An 11788-nucleotide genomic window follows, 5' to 3' on the forward strand; every position below is an offset into this window, starting at 1 on the left:
AGTCATACTTTGTTCTAAGTATCGAGTTGTAATTATTGAGTTGTAAGAAAAATAAAAGTGTGATGATCATCATTATTAGAGCATTGTCCCGAGTGAGGAAAGGATGATGGAGACCATGATTCCCCCATAAGTCGGGATGAGACTCCGGACAAAAAATGAAAAAAAGGGGGCCAAAAAAAGAGAAAGGCCCAAACAAGAAAATGGGATAAAAAGAGAGAAGCGACAATGCTACTATCCTTTTACCACACTTGTGCTTAAAAGTAGCACCAAGATTTTCATGATAGAGAGTCTCTCATTTTGTCACTTTCATATACTAGTGGGAATTTTTCATTATAGAACTTGGCTTGTATATTCCAATGATGGTCTTCCTCAAAATGCCCTAGGTCTTCGTGAGCAAGAAAGTTGGATGCACACCCACTTAGTTTCTTTTGTAGAGCTTTCATATACGTATAGCTCTAGTGCATCCGTTGCATGGCAATCCCTACTCACTCACATTGATATCTATTGATGGGTATCTCCATAGCCCTTTGATACGCCTAGTTGATGTGAGACTATCTTCCCTCCTTTTTGTCTTCTCCACAACCACCATTCTATTCCACATAGTGATATATCCCTGGCTCACGCTCATGTATTGCGTGAAGATTGAAAAAGTTTTGAGAATGTCATAAGTATGAAACAATTGCTTGGCTTGTCATCGGGGTTGTGCATGATTTAAATATTTTGTGTGGGGAAGATGGAGCATAGCCAGACTATATGATTTTGTAGGGATAACTTTCTTTGGCCATGTTATTTTGAGAAGACATGATTGCTTTGATTAGTATGCTTGAAGTATTATTATTTTTATGTCAATATGAACTTTTGTCTTGAATCTTTCGGATCTGAATATTCATATCACAATTAAGAAGATTTACATTGAAATTATGCCAAAGTATCACTCCGCATCAAAAATTCTTTTTTATCATTTACCTACTCGAGGACGAGCAGGAAATAAGCTTGGGGATGCCTGATACGTCTCCAACGTATCTATAATTTTTGATTGCTCCATGCTACTTTATCTACTGTTTTGGACTATATTGGGCTTTATTTTCCACTTTTATATTATTTTTGGGACTAACCTATTAACCGGAGGCCCAGCCCAGAATTGTTGTTTTTTGCCTATTTCAGTGTTTCGAAGAAACAGAATATCAAACGGAGTCCAAATGGAATGAAACCTTCGGGGACGTGATTTTCTCACCGAACGTGATCCAGGAGACATGGACCCTACTCCAAGAAGTGCCAGAGGCGGTCACGAGGGTGGAGGGTGCGCCCCCTACCTCGTGGGCCCCCTGTTGCTCCACCGACGTACTCCTTCCTCCTATATATACCTACGTGTCCCTGAATGATCAGAAGAGGAGCCAAAAACCTAATTCCACCGCCGCAACCTTCTGTATCCACGAGATCCCATCTTGGGGCCTATTCCGGAGCTCCGCCAGAGGGGGCATCCACCACGAAGGGCTTCTACATCAACACCATAGCCCCTCCAATGAAGTGTGAGTAGTTTACTTCAGACCTCCGGGTCCATAGCTAGTAGCTAGATGGCTTCTTCTCTCTTTTTGGATCTCAATACAATGTTCTCCCCCTCTCTCGTGGAGATCTATTCGATGTAATCTTCTTTTTGCAGTGTGTTTGTTGAGACCGATGAATTGTGGGTTTATGATCCAACTTATCTATGGAAAATATTTGAATCTTCTCTGAATTATTTTATGTATGATTGAGTTATCTTTGCAAGTCTCTTCGAATTATCCTTCTGGTTTGGCCAACTAGATTGGTAGTTCTTGCAATGGGAGAAGTGCTTAGCTTTGGGTTCAATCTTGCGGTGTCCTTACCCAGTGATAGAAAGGGTTGCAAGGCATGTATTGTATTGTTGCCATCGAGGATAACAAGATGGGTTTTTTACCATATTGCATGAATTTATCCCTCTACATCATGTCATCTTGCTTAAGGCGTTACTCTGTTTTTAACTTAATACTCTAGATGCATGCTGGATAGCGGTCGATGAGTGGAGTAATAGTAGTAGATGCAGAATCGTTTCGATCTACTTGTCTTGGACGTGATGCCTATATACATGATCATTACCTAGATATGCTCATAATTATGCTCAATTCTGTCAATTGCTCAACAGTAATTTGTTCACCCAACGTAGAATATCTATGCTCTTGAGAGAAGCCACTAGTGAAACCTATGGCCCCCGGGTCTATTCTCATCATATCAATCTCTATCGCTTTATTTACTTGCTTTGATTTTACTTTGCCTTTTACTTTCCAGTTTGCATCTATCTATCAAAAATACCAAAAATATTATTTATCATCTCTATCAGATCTCACTCTCGTAAGTGACCATGAAGGGATTGACAACCCCTAATCGCGTTGGTTGCGAGTAGCTATCGTTTTGTGTAGGTATGAGGGACTTGTGCGTGGTCTCCTACTGGATTGATACCTTGGTTCTCAAAAACCGAGGGAAATACTTATGCTACTTTGCTGCATCATCCTCTCCTCTTCGGGGAAATCCAACGCAGTGCTCAAGAGGTAGCACTTATCCTGGTCAGATCACACGAGGGGCCCAGAGTATATCTCTCCTGATCGGAGGGGCAAATCCCATCTTGCTCGAGCATGTCTCGCAGCATGGGACTAGACAAACCCGAAACCTACCTTTGTAACTACCCAGTCACGGAGTAGCGTTTGGTCGGCCCAAAGCAAGTCTGTCACCATCCGGAGTACATGCGTCAGCTCAGGTCTTAGGATATAGAATGTATGTTCTACTAGAGACTCACAGATGACATATCGCTGCGTCTCATAGTTGGGTCTGTCCGACTCGGACCTTATCTTGACTTGGATCGGACTACGTTGAATCCGACCAGACCTTTCCAAGTCCATATTATCCGGTTAGCATCCAATGCTCCATGGCTAGTGCGACCAAGCCATCGACCGTGTCATATGCTAGTCTAGTCGGCTGCGCATCCACACAGCCCTTTCGACTAGGGACCTTTTAGGACAGTCACCATACAATGCATAGTCCCACAAAAAAGTCACGTACTTGCCAATACACATCATTGATAATGTCCAAGGACTATCTTTATTCATAAACACATAGGAAATATCATCTTACATGATTGCCTCTAGGGCATATCTCCAACACCGGATTGGGGACGATCTGTCCCGCCGTTAGAAGACGGTGGACGATTTTCTTGGCCAGGTACCCGGCCTCTCGAAGTTTTTTGATATCCTTCTCCTGAACGGTAGAGGCCATCCATTTGCCTCCTGCTCCAGATCCGGACATCTTCGGAGAACCTCTTTTCGGTGGAGGAGACGAGTGCTTGGGCGCTAGGGCTCGAGCAAAGGGGAATGGACGAGCAGAAGGGAGAGGCGTGGGTAAAGAAGAAGAGGCCTTATCTCTTTATAGAGGCAATAAAAACTTTTGCGCCTCCCTACTTGCCTGGTGGAACCTGTTCATTCCCCACTCGCCGTGATTGGTGGTATGATTGGGCTACCCGCGCCCATATTGATGAAAGCCCCGTGATAAGGGGAACACGATCTCTGCTTCGACAAGACTGCCCGGGAAACCGCCTCGCAATATGTGCGGTGGCCGGCTGTGGGAAGACGGTTCAATAATGACTCGGCCATGGTGTGATGTCATGTTATCTAAAGATGTCAGCAGATTATATTTTTGGAATATTGTTCTCTCTACGATGGCATGTGAAAATCGTCTTGCAGAGCCGGGCATGATTTAAGTGTTCGAGACTTACTTTGGAGTATTCGGAGATGGAACCCGCCTTGCAATGCCGAAGACAAAACTACGCGCCGGACTCATCATCATTGAAGCCTGGTTCAGGGGCTACTGAGGGAGCCATGGATTAGGGGGTATCCGGACAGCCGGACTATATACTTTGGCCGGACTGTTGGACCGTGAAGATACAAGACTCAAGACTTCGTCCCGTGTCCGGGTGGGACTCTCCTTTGCGTGGAAGACAAGCTTGGCGATTCGGATGTTAGATCTCCTTCTTTGTAACCGACTCTGTGTAACCCTAGCCTCCTCCGGTGTCTATATAAACCAGAGGGTTTAGTCCGTAGGACAAGAACAATCATAATCATCATAGGCTAGCTTCTAGGGTTTAGCCTCTACGATCTCATGGTAGATCTACTCTTGTAATACTCATATCATCAAGATCAACCAAGCAGGAAGTAGGGTATTACCTCCATCGAGAGGGCACGAACCTAGGTAAAACATCGTGTCCCCTGCATCCTGTTACCATTAGCCTTAGACACACAGTTCAGGACCCCCTACCAGAGATCCGTCGGTTTTGACACCGACACTGGGCTACATCGTGACGCAGTTCGGATGAGACTGGTCTGCTGTATTCAGCCCGGATGGATTTGTATTTAGTATATCCGGCATGGCAGTCATCCTCACGCGTTGGGGCACGCCCCCACGATCCGTAGATCGATCTTGATTGTCCTACTTTGTTTTTCAATTCATCTCCCAGGTCATGCGTGTAGCCCCGGGCCTACATCTTTTTGTTTGTTTGGCGATGGGGTGCGGGCTGGTGTTCGGGATGATATACCGCTTTGTCTCGGCCACGAGGTGGTCGATCAGCCGCATCCTACGCTGGTAGTATAGGCTCTAGTGCCTCGTCCTCGAATTGAGGTAGCAACCTGCGCCTCGGGTAGCTTTTGGTGGGCGCTCAAGTCCATATTCCTTGGCCGCCAGGATCTCAGTCCATCTGTCAGTTAGCAGATCTAGATCAGCTTGAAGCTGCTTCTATTTTTTCTTCAGGCTCTTTGCAGTGGCTATAAGTCGGCGCTTGAAGCGTTCCTGCTCGACAGGATCCTCATGCACGATAAATTCTTCGTCGCTGAGGCTCGCCTCGTCTTCGGAGAGGGGCACGTAATTGTCATCCTTCGAGTCTTCATCCATTGCCTATTCATCAGGGCTAGCTTGCCCATCCTCCCGTCCGGCTTGCTCGAAGCTTGGCTGGGCGGGATTGTTTTCGTCTTCGGCATCATCCGGAGTGCTATTGTCTCTTGTGTCGGTATCGCTATTTTTGCTATGGCGGGGTTTAGAGCGGCGCCTCTAACATCGGTGCTTAGATTGCTTCTCAAGAGGGTCACCCTCCGTTGCATCCTTTTGATCCTCGCCATTGTTTTCTTTGGGTGTATCCACCATATATATATATCATATGATGAGGTGGCTGTCCAGCGCCCTGTGGGCAGTGGTTCCTGTTCTTCTCCGGCATCATTGTCCATACCGTCGATGTCTTCGGAGTCAAAATCAAGCATGTCGGTTAAGTCGTCGACAGTGGCTATTAAGTGGGTGGTGGGTGGGTAACGAATTCCTTCGTCGTCCGCTTCCCACTCAAGCTGGACATAGTTCGGCCAAGAGTCTCCTGACAGGGAGAGAGATTTTAGTGAGTTTAGCACATCGCCCAAAGGCGAGTGCTAAAAGATATCCGCGGAGCTAAACTCCATGATCGGTGCCCAGTTAGGTCCGATGGGCACAGATGCACGCGGTTCGGAGCCTATGGCTGGAGACGAGTCCGAGGGTCGGAGGACACAGACCTCTTTGGAACTGAGATCTGTGTTCGGCTCTATCGCTGCTGAGTGTGCGGCCTCCCTGGCGGGGTTCACACACCCGTCCTCGGATGGCATGATCTGCTCTGGATTTAAAGCCGGGGCAGCTGCAGGTGTGATCTCCCGAACAACGTCCGATGGCAGATCTAAGTCATGCTCATCGCGACTTTAGGGCGCACCTGTCATGGGCTTGAATCCGTCGAAGATAAAGTCTCCACGGATGTCGGCAGTGTAGTTCAGGCTTCCAAACCTGACCTGATGGCCAGGGGCATAGCTATCGATCTGCTCCAGATGGCCAAGCGAGTTGGCCCGCAGTGCGAAGCCACCGAATACGAAGATCTGTCCGGGGAGGAAAACATCACCCTAGACCGCGTCGTTGTGGGAGATTGAAGGAGCCATCAAGCCTTATGGTGACGACACAGTGGAACTCTCAATGAAAGCACCAATGTCGGTGTCAAAACCGGCGGATCTCGGGTAGGGGGTCCCGAACTGTGCGTCTAAGGCTAATGGTAACAGGAGACGGGGGACACAATGTTTACCCAGGTTCGGTCCCTCTCTATGGAAGTAATACCCTACTTCCTGCTTGAGTGATCTTGATGATATGAATATTACAAGAGTAGATCTACCACGAGATCGTAGAGGCTAAACCCTAGAAGCTAGCCTATGATTTTGATTGTTGTTGTCCTACGGACTAAAACCTCCAGTTTATATAAACAGCGGAGGGGGCTAGGGTTACACAGAGTCGGTTACAGAGAAGAGAATCTACATACCCGAATTGCCAAGCTTTCCTTCCACGCAAAGGAGAGTCCCACCCGGACACGGGACGAAGTCTTCAATCTTGTATCTTCATAGTCCAATAGTCCAACATAAGCATATAGTCCGGCTGTCCGAGGACCCCCTAATCCAGGACTCCCTCACCCGACAACCCACCGTAACCGGGAATCCCCGACATTTTCCTCGCCCTCACTTCTACCATGGGTTTCTCCATCATGGACGGCCCAAAGAATGTCATGCAGCTACGTCTCCAACCCGCCCAGAATAAAAAGCCCATTTTCTGTCATGATTTTTTGTCATAGAAGTAGGAGCCCACCACATCTACGATGATACCGGGTTTTGTCACAATTATCGTCACAGAAGTGTCATAAGCATGACAGAAAAAAGTTCGTTCGGCCCAAAATGTCACGGATGTGTCTTTTTTTATAGTGCTAGTCCTCATAATTAGAAGCCCATTGTGGTTCTAATCTTCTCCCTTTAATTCTCCAGTGATGATTAGCTATGGATGGTGAAGCGTTGTCGAATCATGAAGACCGAACGCTTGCAAACTATGGAGAGGTCGTGCTTTCAGTCTTGCGTTCGAGCACTGGTGCAAAAACCTGCTAAACAAACGGTTTTTACCCCCTTTCCGCGACGGACTTTTAAACTGTCGTCTAGTGAGTGTGTGCGATAGGGGGGTCCTTCCTACACGACCTAGAAACCGTCAGGGATAGGCCCTCCAGCCACACAAGCGAGGGCAAAATGAGCTCGCGTGCGATCGGGCAAGGCATCGAAGCCCAATCGTTTCCATTCGTATGTACATCCCAGACAGTGAATCCCAGAAAAATGTTTCCATTCGTATGTATATCACACACATTTTTGTGTGTGGAAACATTTTTGCAAGGTGGCCTAACACAAACAGTTCTCTGCGGGAAGCCGTGTGTGATTGTTAGTTCATCCAACATGCCTACTTTCTAGAAACCAGGTGGGTTGTTTTATTTCATCGCCCACGCTGGTATCTAAGTAACCGCCTGCAATAGAAAACCCCAATAAGCAGGGTAATTAGCCTATTATTGATAATTCATGTAGTAATCAAATTGACATTTCTTATAAAACACCAGATATTTCATATCCGTATAACGACAACCAGGATTTCATAATTGAATTACATCATATAGCTTCAGCACTCAGTTACACCAAAGAGGGATAGAGCTAGCTACGCCATTACACAACAACACCAAGTTTGACATGCAACATCGAAAACCTTTGGAAAAGTAGCATCATATACGGTAAATAGACATATGAATCTCATCTGGGAAACTGCAGAAGCGGAAGGCGAATATTGAGCCTTCAGTGATGTTGAATGTCCTTGCAACTTTAGGACAGTGGCTATGGATAATTGCCAGCCCAACCTCCGTCCTCTTCAGGAAAACTTCAATATTGTACTTTGGGTGTTAAATGAATACCTTCCTCGCCTCTTGCCATGCAAGTGGTTTGAGAGGTAATCATTGGTGAACTGCTTTGAAAAGTACTGAAAACAAAGATATGCATAAATCGCGGTTATAAATTTTGAAATGGCGCAAGGGGTGAAAACAAGGTAAAAGATTTAGTACAATCCTATAGTTGACTGATGTCTTCTTCATTGTGCAAATAGATCATGTTGTTATTCGTCACAAGTTTCTTCATCCTAACAATCTTTCTGAGTTTCTTGACTTGACTGATATTCATGCACATCTCATTTCCCCATATGCAAAATGGGTCGAACAGTGGGACTAAGCCTTTAACACTAGGACCTATATGTGCAAGACCAAATTGTAAGAAACCTAAATATTAGAATAATTCCTGCAACTGCACAATAATGCACTATTAGCGGAAGGACCATGCATGAGAAAACCTCGATGGTAAACCGTAGTATCTCCCATTGTTTCCCTGCAACACATATAAGGAAATCTTGATCAGGTTAACTGAGAGTTGCCATACTATCAGTAGAATATGTATTGAGTACAACCAAATTCGATTTATTTCTCACATGCATAACAATACAAAATTGTACCCACAACAAATGAAAATCAAATTGCAGATTTGAACCAAAGAGTTAAATGGACAGCAGACCAAATGAACCAAAACAGTAAACTGAGCACGACATTGCAGAATAGAGACATGTACTAGAAGGTAAGACGGTTAACTAAACAAAGAATGCTTGAGAACAGTACTACGAAATGTAGGAATTGTTGGACTAAATTGTTAACTGAACATTACATTTCAGAATATCAGATTGCATATTAACATTACAGAGGACAAATCACTAGAAGGCACTGGCGGTGGCCTCGAGGAAACGACATGAACTGTATTTTAAAGTAGACAACCGCGTGGCAGTGTCGACAGTGGCCTCGAAGACGAGGTGCTCCTCCAAGATCTGGCGGTCGGCACGCATGACAGCCATACCGACCTCGTCCACGCGTGCGGCCGCGATTTGCTTCTTCGCTACCAGATGCTACTAAGCTCCATGTTATACTGCGTGAAAAATGGCTGTGGGCGGCGCTTAACTGGAGGATGGTGCCAGTGATTTCAGCGAAAGGTGTCGCACCATCGGTCGGGACATGTGTGACGGGGAAGGAGGAGGATGGTGTGGGTGGGGTGTGGATAACCTAACCATATCGACGAGGCCGCACAGCAAGAAGAAAGGTCGCCGGCGAGGAGGCGGTGCTGCAAGAAGAAGGGTCGGCGGCGAGGAGGCGGCGCTGCAGGAAGAAGGGTAGCCGGTGAGGAGGCGGCACTGCAAGAACAAGGTTCACCGGCGAGGAGGCTGAGTTGCCAGTAAGCAGCAGTGAAGGTTTGAACTTGGAAAGCAAGGAGGGACAATGGAAATGTGGCTTTTGGTGGGAGGGAGGGGGCGGGGAGATAGATATTTTCACGGTGGCAGAAAAAATTCGCTCGATGCCGCGAGAAACTGGCACGCAAGTGTGGTTCAAGTGCGGGCGATGGACTGTAGATGATGAAGCTTCCTGCGTAAGCCAGACAAGACGGTGCGCCAAGATATTTTATGAGTATCGCATCCCACACGATTCTGGCTAGTAAACTATTTGTGGTATACCTGATTTTTTCATTATGTTTTGAAAGATAAAATGGTGTTACGGAGGGAAAGGATGGTGTTTGAATTGCTAGAACATTTATCTACAGTGAACATGCAACTACATGAGTGTCGTGTTAAAATTTAGAATTATTCCGGGTTCGTTTGGTTTTTTATGCATTAATTGAGTTTCTAGACATTTAATGTGCATAATTCAAATTTGAACTACAAGCACATGCTCCACTGCACCAAAGTTTGTTCAAAAATCACATGTGTGTCTTTGGGTGAATTTATAGGTCCTATGCAAGAATGGGAATGAAATTCAAACATCTGGGCGTCGTGGCTCGGTCGGAAACATTGAGAAACTTGGTTTTTAAATTCCTATAAATCCCAAACTCGCTTGAAAATCATGAAACATGGCATGGTGTCAATTCATGGCACCAGCATTCTGTGGTGAAAAAATTGGCTGAACTGGGACAAATTTTGGCGTAAGCTTCTTGCAAATTGTAGCTTCTCTGAAGAAGGCTTGTGGTTTCGAGAGGGAACGTGTCACCTCCATGTGCGAAATGACATACACTGCCTTCTCCCGCCTTGATTTTTTTACACATGTAGCTTAGACCAAATAGAAATTTCGTGCTAAATTTTGGAATTATTCCAGGTTCGTTTGGCCTTTTTTCTACATTAATTGAATTTCCAGGCATTTAATGCACATAATTCGAATTTGAACTACAAGCGCATGCTCCAGTGCGCCAAAGTTAGTTGAAAAATCATTTATGTGTACTTGGGCGAATTTCTAGGTCCCATGCAAGAAGTGGGAATGGAATTTGAACATCTGGGCGTCTTGGCTCAGCCGAAAACATCGAGAAACTTGGTTTTAAAATTTTCGTAAATCCAAAACTCGCTTGAAAATCATGAAACCTGGCATGGTTTCATGACATGGCACCAACATGCTGTGGTAAAAAAAAATTCCGATTTGCGGAGGCGCATATTAACAATCAGCAAAGTCATTTTGGAACAAGTGTCGTCACGTTACAAATCGAAACACACAAGTATTATTGAAACCCTGGGCGTTCTACTTACCCTTTACGTGCCGCCACACGTCCCCTTTTTTATTGGATAGGAGGTGCCGTGCGGGGTAGCTATTTGAGTACGGGAAGCGTGCGATCATACCCCTGCGCGTGCCCTTTGACCTCTATCCGCCGCCCACCTCCCTCCCAACGTCTCCATTAATGGCGCTCGAGCCCCTGTTTTATGGCGTGACTATGTCTCACTTGACTGAGATTTAAGAGAGAAAAAAGAAAATCTGAAAATAAAGTTTTGCATGGATCTTGATGTAAGATCCGATGGACCTACATAGCATCGACCGCGACTTATAGCAAGACTGATGAATATAAGGATGATGACAATGGATAATAATTGTCTTACATATTTAGGAAGATAATTAAGGAGGCCACATGCGGCAACGCCCGAAATACACAAGAGCAAAAGAAGAAGGAAGACAACGATCTGGCTCGCTAATCTCTACTTTCTTGATGTGTTGCTGCAGGACGCGGTGACTAGTTCCTGCGGCGAGTGGTGATGAGCTTTTTCGTGTCCTCAAGACACTTCTTGAGAGCATCCACGGATTCCTCCACCAGCCTTTGACGCTCGATGCGGAGCATGGCATTCTCGTTCATAAGTTTCTTGGCGATGACACCGGTCCTCTTCAAGAAGGCAGTGGTCTCCTCGTGTTGCTTTGTCATTTCAGCGATCTTTGCCCTCAGCAGGTCGCGCTCGGTGCGGAGCTTCGCCTTGTTCTCGCCAAGTCCCCGACTGACGCTGATAGCATTTTTAAATGGGGCATTCATCTCATCCTGCTGCTTCATCCAGTCGGAGATCTGACCCATCAGGTCATCGACCATAGCGCACATGCGCCTGTGAGAGTCCTTGCCTACCCGCGAGACATTTTCCCAGGTCACCGCACCACGGAAGGACATATCTGCTGCATTCGCAGCACGACGGGACATCTCTGCTGCTTCCGCGGCGCGGGCGGACCAGTCTGCTGCATCGATGGTGCAGCGAGACTTCTGTGCTGCTTCGGCGGCACAGCGGGGCCTCGGTGCTACAACGGCCACGCGGCGGGACATGTCGGTTGCTTTCACGGCGAGGCGGGACATCTCTCGTGCTTCCGCTTCCATACTCGCCTCTCCCTGGTAGTAATCTCTCGACCCAGAACTCACGCTGGTCATGGCAGACGCAAGGGAACGACAATGAATGACTTGTTTGTTTTTGTGGATGAGGAGTTGAGGAGGAATGTGCAGTCATCTTGGAGTAGTAGTATTTATAACCGAGTACTAATATGCTCCTAAGTGGGAAACCATTT

The 11788-nt window shown here is 46.3% G+C and overlaps 1 pseudogene; it reads right to left on the minus strand.

The window, feature by feature from the left end:
- Positions 1–11432, minus strand: part of LOC123067526 (uncharacterized) — an 88512-nt pseudogene extending 77080 nt beyond the window's left edge.
- Between the last annotated feature and the right edge of the window lie 356 nt (positions 11433–11788).

Source organism: Triticum aestivum, chromosome 3B (assembly GCF_018294505.1).
Source record: "Triticum aestivum cultivar Chinese Spring chromosome 3B, IWGSC CS RefSeq v2.1, whole genome shotgun sequence".
NCBI classification, from domain to species: domain Eukaryota; kingdom Viridiplantae; phylum Streptophyta; class Magnoliopsida; order Poales; family Poaceae; genus Triticum; species Triticum aestivum.